The sequence below is a fragment of the Cherax quadricarinatus genome, chromosome 66, assembly GCF_038502225.1.
Source record: "Cherax quadricarinatus isolate ZL_2023a chromosome 66, ASM3850222v1, whole genome shotgun sequence".
In the NCBI taxonomy this organism is placed as follows: Eukaryota; Metazoa; Arthropoda; class Malacostraca; order Decapoda; family Parastacidae; genus Cherax; species Cherax quadricarinatus.
Window position 1 is genome coordinate 470,471 of NC_091357.1, and position 7,303 is coordinate 477,773.

Sequence of the window (7,303 nt, forward strand, 5' to 3'; positions counted from 1 at the left end):
CACAATAAACTAGCCACTACCATCCACAGGATAGATATGAGGTGCACAATAAACTAGCCACTACCATCCACAGGATGGATATGAGGTGCACAATAAACTAGCCACTACCATCCACAGGATAGATATGAGGTGCACAATAAACTAGCCACTACCATCCACAGGATGGATATGAGGTGCACAATAAACTAGCCACTACCATCCACAGGATGTATATGAGCACAATAAACTAGCCTCTACCAACCACAGGATGGATATGAGGTGCACAATAAACTAGCCACTACCATCCACAGGATAGATATGAGGTGCACAATAAACTAGCCACTACCATCCACAGGATAGATATGAGGTGCACAATAAACTAGCCACTACCATCCACAGGATAGATATGAGGTGCACAATAAACTAGCGACTACCATCAACAGCACAATAAACTAGATGGATATGAGGTGCACAATAAACTAGCCACTACCATCCACAGGATAGATATGAGGTGCACAATAAACTAGCCACTACCATCCACAGGATGGATATGAGGTGTACAATAAACTAGCCACTACCATCCACAGGATAGATATGAGGTGCACCATAAACTAGCCTCTACCATCCACAGGATGGATATGAGGTGCACAATAAACTAGCCACTACCATCCACAGGATGGATATGAGGTGCACAATAAACTAGCCACTACCATCTACAGGATAGATATGAGGTGCACAATAAACTAGCCACTACCATCCACAGGATGGATATGAGGTGCACAATAAACTAGCCACTACCATCCACAGGATAGATATGGGGTGCACAATAAACTAGATATGGGGTGCACAATAAACTAGCCACTACCATCCACAGGATAGATATGAGGTGCACAATAAACTAGCCACTACCATCCACAGGATGGATATGAGGTGCACAATAAACTAGCCACTACCATCCACAGGATAGATATGAGGTGCACAATAAACTAGCCACTACCATCCACTGAGGTGCACAATAAACTAGCCACTACCATCCACAGGATGGATATGAGGTGCACAATAAACTAGCCACTACCATCCACAGGATAGATATGAGGTGCACAATAAACTAGCCACTACCATCCACAGGATAGATATGAGGTGCACAATAAACTAGCCACTACCATCCACAGGATGGATATGAGGTGCACAATAAACTAGCCACTACCATCCACAGGATAGATATGAGGTGCACAATAAACTAGCCTCTTCGGTGGTAAAAATCCAGATCTCGGTAAAGTATTTATCGAGAAACAATATTATCACAAGCTCTAACAAATAATTTTCTCTGATTAGAACCTTAAATGATTTATCACCTTTTGTTAACTAGATATCATAGACGAAATCTTTGAATATGCTTTTAAATATTAAGCAGGAAATCATTATTTCCTCAAGACTGAAGCGTCAATGTTGAAGAATTTAAGAACAGTTTTCATCTCTTCGATACCAATTTACAATAACTCGGGAACAGAGAAAAATCCCGTGTATCATATTTATAAAATTATGAACGCTTAAATTGATGTATGGTATTTTCTTGCACTTAGTTGCTATATAAATGCGGTTCTTTTTTTTATAATTTATTTAAGAAACCTTACAAAAGTACAAATGATGCATAATAAGAAAAAAAAAATTTTTTACGCTACTAGTACCAGGCTGTTCCTGGAGGTAACAAGTATTATAACATCCTGTTATAGCAAACAGTATATGCTAAAATAAGACTCACTAAGTATTAGTCATTTATAAGTACCGCCAAGCAAAATGTGACGAAAGAAACACCAAAAGAAAATTTTACATAGGTTAACAAAATAAAAAGGAGTACCTGTCATAACCTATTACAACATTAAACAACATACAATGTACAACATCACAAGATTACTAAAGGTAAAGTTGTATCACATGACTAAAGTCATAACCACCTTTAACACACAATATATATACAACACAAATCATGTCAGTAAAGTAAAAAGACCCTAACTAAAGCTACCATAACAATTAAAAAACAGACACAAATCCCGAACATACCCGCTATGACATGTTACAGAGTGTTGGTTCAAGTTGTGTTACATTATAGCCTAACCAATAGGAATTTTGAAGGAACGCATGATTCTTTATGCACAATAACCATGGAAAAACAGTATTTTAATATTATTAATATGTTAAACCATCAAGTACAATAATTCTTGTACAGAAAACAGAACATACATGTAACATACAATAATAAAATAAAATAAACCCCAAAACAAGTTTTCACAACATTATAAAACTCAGCACATCAAAAGGGTTTAAATACCAAACCCTACACAGAAATTAATCCTCCCACATATGTATATAAACCGAAACTCCTGTCCACAAAATTTTTAGGTATAAACCCCTTAATAAACATGGTATAGACACGTGACCCTTAATAAACCACACAGAACCTCCAGCAAACAATAAAAGTTAAACGTAATACAAGACAAGTAGTAAGTATAAGGGCCGCTGTATCTTGCCGGTCCCAAAAGTACCTCAGAAAAATTTGTTGAAACCAACTTGCCATATCTGATTACTTAAACCCGAGATCCTAAGGGCTCGGTATCCTGGCTATCAAGGAAGATTTCTTACACAGTGAACTTAACCATCAGGTTTAGAAAAGTTAACCTTGTAAGCTACTCTTATATCTCAATATGACAAACATTCCCGTGAAACAGAGCTTGCCATCCATACCAAACTGCCACTACCTTCCTCTTACACACTACAAAAAAATCCAGCTTCAAACAAAATCCCCCACCCCCTTTTACATCCCCCCAGAAGGAGACCACCCCTTTGCCCATCCTCAGGTACACTGACAAAGGGAACCCACAGTTAGGTTCCTATAACCTTCCGGGAAACTTTTTTCCCAGGACGCCCCATAAACCAACATATTCCTACACTTTGTCCTATAGAATCTAACCGCCAACGCTTTTATCCTCGTATCACCCTTTAATTCTCTCATTCCCCATGAGATATCCAGATAATCTACTATGACATACATTATAGCCCGTCCCACGTCCCTAGGCACTTCCCTTACATCTAATAGTAAAGCCCTTAAAAGCGGCAAAAGTCCACCTCAACAATCTGATAACCTCACCCATCCATGATCTCACCCCCTCCAAGGAGGGACAAAAAAAGACCACATGAAACACCGTTTCAACATCATCACAAAACTGACAAAAAGCCTCTTCCACCAACCCCATACGTCTTAACACCTCCTTGGAGGCCAGAATCCCCATGATGAAACGGTACACTAATTCTCTTACCCTAGCCGGTATCCTAAGCTTACTAAAATCCTTCCAAATAGCCCCCAATCTTTCTATTTTACATCTACTCCTCCTTTTTCTTAGAGGAATAAGCCTTGTGCATACATCGAGTGCCACCGAGTTAATCTGTTCTAGGCATAAGTTGGGGTCTGTGTTGCTTAGTATATCTTCCCAGCTTATATCGGTTAGGACTTGGTTTACTTGGTCCCACTTTATGTTTTTGTTATTGAAGTTGAATTTGGTGAATGCTCCCTCGTGACTAGTCTCATTATGTCGGTCTGGGGCTCCACGCATACATGTCTGAACCTCAATTATGTTGTGATCTGAGTATATTGTTTTTGATATAGTGACATTTCTTATCAGATCATCATTGTTAGTGAAGATGAGGTCTAGTGTATTCTCCATTCTAGTAGGCTCTATTATTTGCTGATTTAAATTGAATTTTGTGCAGAGATTTAAAAGCTCGTGTGAGTGAGTTTTCATCAGAGCTGCCTCCTGGAGTTATTACTGCAATAATATTATTTGCTATATTCCTCCATTTTAGGTGCCTTAAGTTGAAATCCCCCAGGAGCAAGATGTTGGGTGCAGGAGCTGGAAGATTTTCCAGACAGTGGTCAATTTTTAACAGCTGTTCCTGGAATTGCTGGGATGTTGCATCCGGAGGCTTGTAGACTACCACAATGACTAGGTTTTGGTTCTCGACCTTTACTGCTAAAACTTCCACTACATCATTTGAGGCATTAAGCAGTTCTGTGCAAACAAGTGACTCTGCAATGTACAGGCCAACCCCCCCCCCCCCCCCCTTTTGCCTGTTCACTCTGTCACATCTGTATAGGTTGTAACCTGGGATCCATATTTCGTTGTCCAAGTGATCCTTTATGTGGGTCTCAGTGAAAGCCGCGAACATTGCCTTTGCCTCTGCAAGCAGTCCACCGATGAAAGGTATTTTGTTGTTTGTTGCTGGCTTTAGACCCTGTATATTTGCAAAGAAGAATGTCATCGGACTGGTGGTATTGTTGGTACTGGGGGGGGATTTTTTTTCCGACATTAGTATCTGTATCTGTTGGTTTGGAGTGGAGGCCATCGACTGTGGTTCCACTCCAGGAATGACTGGATTTGGTGTACAATTTCTGCCATTTCCTGCCAGTTATTTTTCCTACCTGACACTAGAAAACCTCTCCCTCTTGAGTGGCTGTGGCTACCCAGGTTTTCCCATGGCCTGGATGTTTTGTATCTCTTTGTCCCCTTTAGATGGTGTGCCTGGCAATTTAAGTTATAGCACAGTCTTTCCTGTACTGAAGAGGTACACATTTCAGGGTGAAAAAGCTTACAGGAAGGGAGTTTGCATTTTCCTGTTGTCATATGGGCACGGCATTTTCTAGGGTGGTCATAGTTGCACGTCCCATCTGTTTTTCCAGATTTCCCATGTCTGCAGATACCAAGTGCATAGTATGTGCACAGGCTTGGTTTCCGTTTGCCTTGGGTTTATGTGACTGTATTCCCTGTTGGTGCATGTTTACCTGTCTTATTCCTATCTTCCCTAGCACCAACAATGGAGCTCCCACCAGTTGTTTTTGGTAATATATCCTCACTATTGCTAGTGGAGTCCTCTTGTTTGCTATTTCCTGTTGTATTTCTTGTTTGCAATATTGGTTTTATCTTATCTTTGACTACACTTGTTTCCCCACTACGGCTCCTGTCCTCTATGAGGTCATTTATATGCATTGCTTCCTGCGTATAATTTCCGACTACCTGGACAAAATCTCCAGCTTCACCATTACTGTCTCCCAGGACAGCACCTCCAGCTTCACCATTACTGTCTTCCAGGACAGCATCTCCAACTTCACCATTACTGTCTCCCAGGACAGCATCTCCAGCGTCACCATTACTGTCTCCCAGGACAGCACCTCCAGCTTCACCATTTCTGTCTCCCTGGACAGCACCTCCAGCTTCACCATTCAGCTCAGACTTTTTATGTTCCCATCTGTTGTAGAAAGCTTCCAGGTTGTCTATGAAAGCAGCTTTGATGTTATCCTCTTTTAATACCCTTGTGATTTTAGTCCACAGATTTATCTCCTTAGGGCATACCCAAAAACACTTCCCTGTTTTAATACTGCTTGGATATCTGCACAAGGGGCGTGACACCAATTTCCACAAAAATGACAATTTATCCATGTGGAAGCCCGTTTGTTTGATTTATTGCAGACTACACACAGCTTCATAATGATTTGAATGATTCCGTTTACAGTCTGCTTTATTGTCCAACGAATCCGTTTGAAACCGGCCAAGGGTTCGACCAGTCGAGGGTTCGGTCCAGTCGAGGGTTCGGAGCCAGTCTGATCTGATCAGTGGGTCACTTATTTAAAACATACTGGTCGGTGATTTGGGCTAACACATGAAGGATCTACTGGAAAATTCTACCAGAGTAATATGTTATTTGACTGATACAAAAGTAAAACTTGCATGTTGAAGAAACCGGTGACTGCTGGCAACTCCTACAGTGACGAACGGTCGAGCCTCAACCCTTGTTTATTAATCGCTGTATCTAGCTTTTCTAGTTTTTCTTTTTGGCCTCCACCACAATAAATGCTATATTATCACTATAGTTGACTGGTGGAAATTTTGGAGGAGGGACGCTTTTTCTGTAGTAATAATTGCTTCTCGTTGTGTATATTGCGACCGCTGGTAACTACAGGTTATATGAAATTCACAGTATATGTCTGGTATTTCAAGAAAAAAGAAACTAATGAAAGTCACTCCACTCCACTAAGTACCATTATAATACTGGTTAGTTGCTACTACAGTCTGCTATTCACTGGTATCACTAGATTATATGCGAGTACACTAGCAGGCCAGGAAGATTATTAAAAGCAGCTGACCTGTGGTAAGTTTCTGGCGACTTCTGGCAACTGCCTCTATAGGCTTTAGCCTTTATCATCTATATACTAGGGAGCCACTGTAGTATACACTATAACACTATGTATACACAATGCTATCAGGGAGACTTTCTTTCCTCTGACAAGAAAAGTTCAATTATTATTATTTTTTTTTTCACACGGCACCCAGGCCTATGATTCCCCTCTGGTAGTAAACTCTGCTAGGTAGTGCAGACTAATTCTCCTTCTTTTACTCAGTATATAATGTTTTCCGCCCAAGATTGGTTCCTACGGATAAAAGTGTGCTCCACTCCATATCCCCTACTCCTCACCACATCTATCACTCCAACATCCCGCAAAACGTCTCTCAGAGCCCCCAAAACACAATCCGCCCCCCTCGGAACCACATCCCCATTCCTAATTACACAATTGCAATCCCCGCCAAGCACTGTAATAGCCGGCAAACCTCTCAAATGATACACCAAGACATCGCGTACAAAATCCACCTTCACCCTAGCGTTACTAGTTGCTGGTATGTACACACCTACAAAACAAACCCTCCCGGCCCCCCAAAACCCATCCACCCTGACAAAACTCCCACCCCCCTCCTCCCAACCCAGGATACACAAAGGACTGGTCTCCTTTACCGCCACAGCCACACCTCCTTTCAACCTCAAAGCATCACTGGTAAACAACCTATAACCTTTCAAAGCCAACTCACATCCTAACCTATGGTTATGTTCCTGCAAAAAACAGACATCAATACTAAAACTCCTTAAAAACCACTCTAACCATACCCTCTTGACCTCGGTCTTAAGACCGTTTACATTAAAAGTTACACACCTGAAATTACAAGAATGGCGGCTTACCCCTATGCCACTGAGGCTTACTTGATCCTCCTTTCATAGGTCTTGGTCCATCTCTAGCAATCCCTCGTTTCTGCCCTCCAACCCCTTCCTGTCCCTTCCCGCCAATCTTTCCATTGCTCCCCCCCTCCCTGTCTCGCCTTTTCCACCACAGCTGCCCAAGCCTTCTTCCCAGGCCGCTGCGCTGGCTTGAGGACGTCATCCTTGTCTGATGCCTCCCCTGATCTCTTGCGGGAGCTACCCTCTACACACATATCTTCTTCAATCA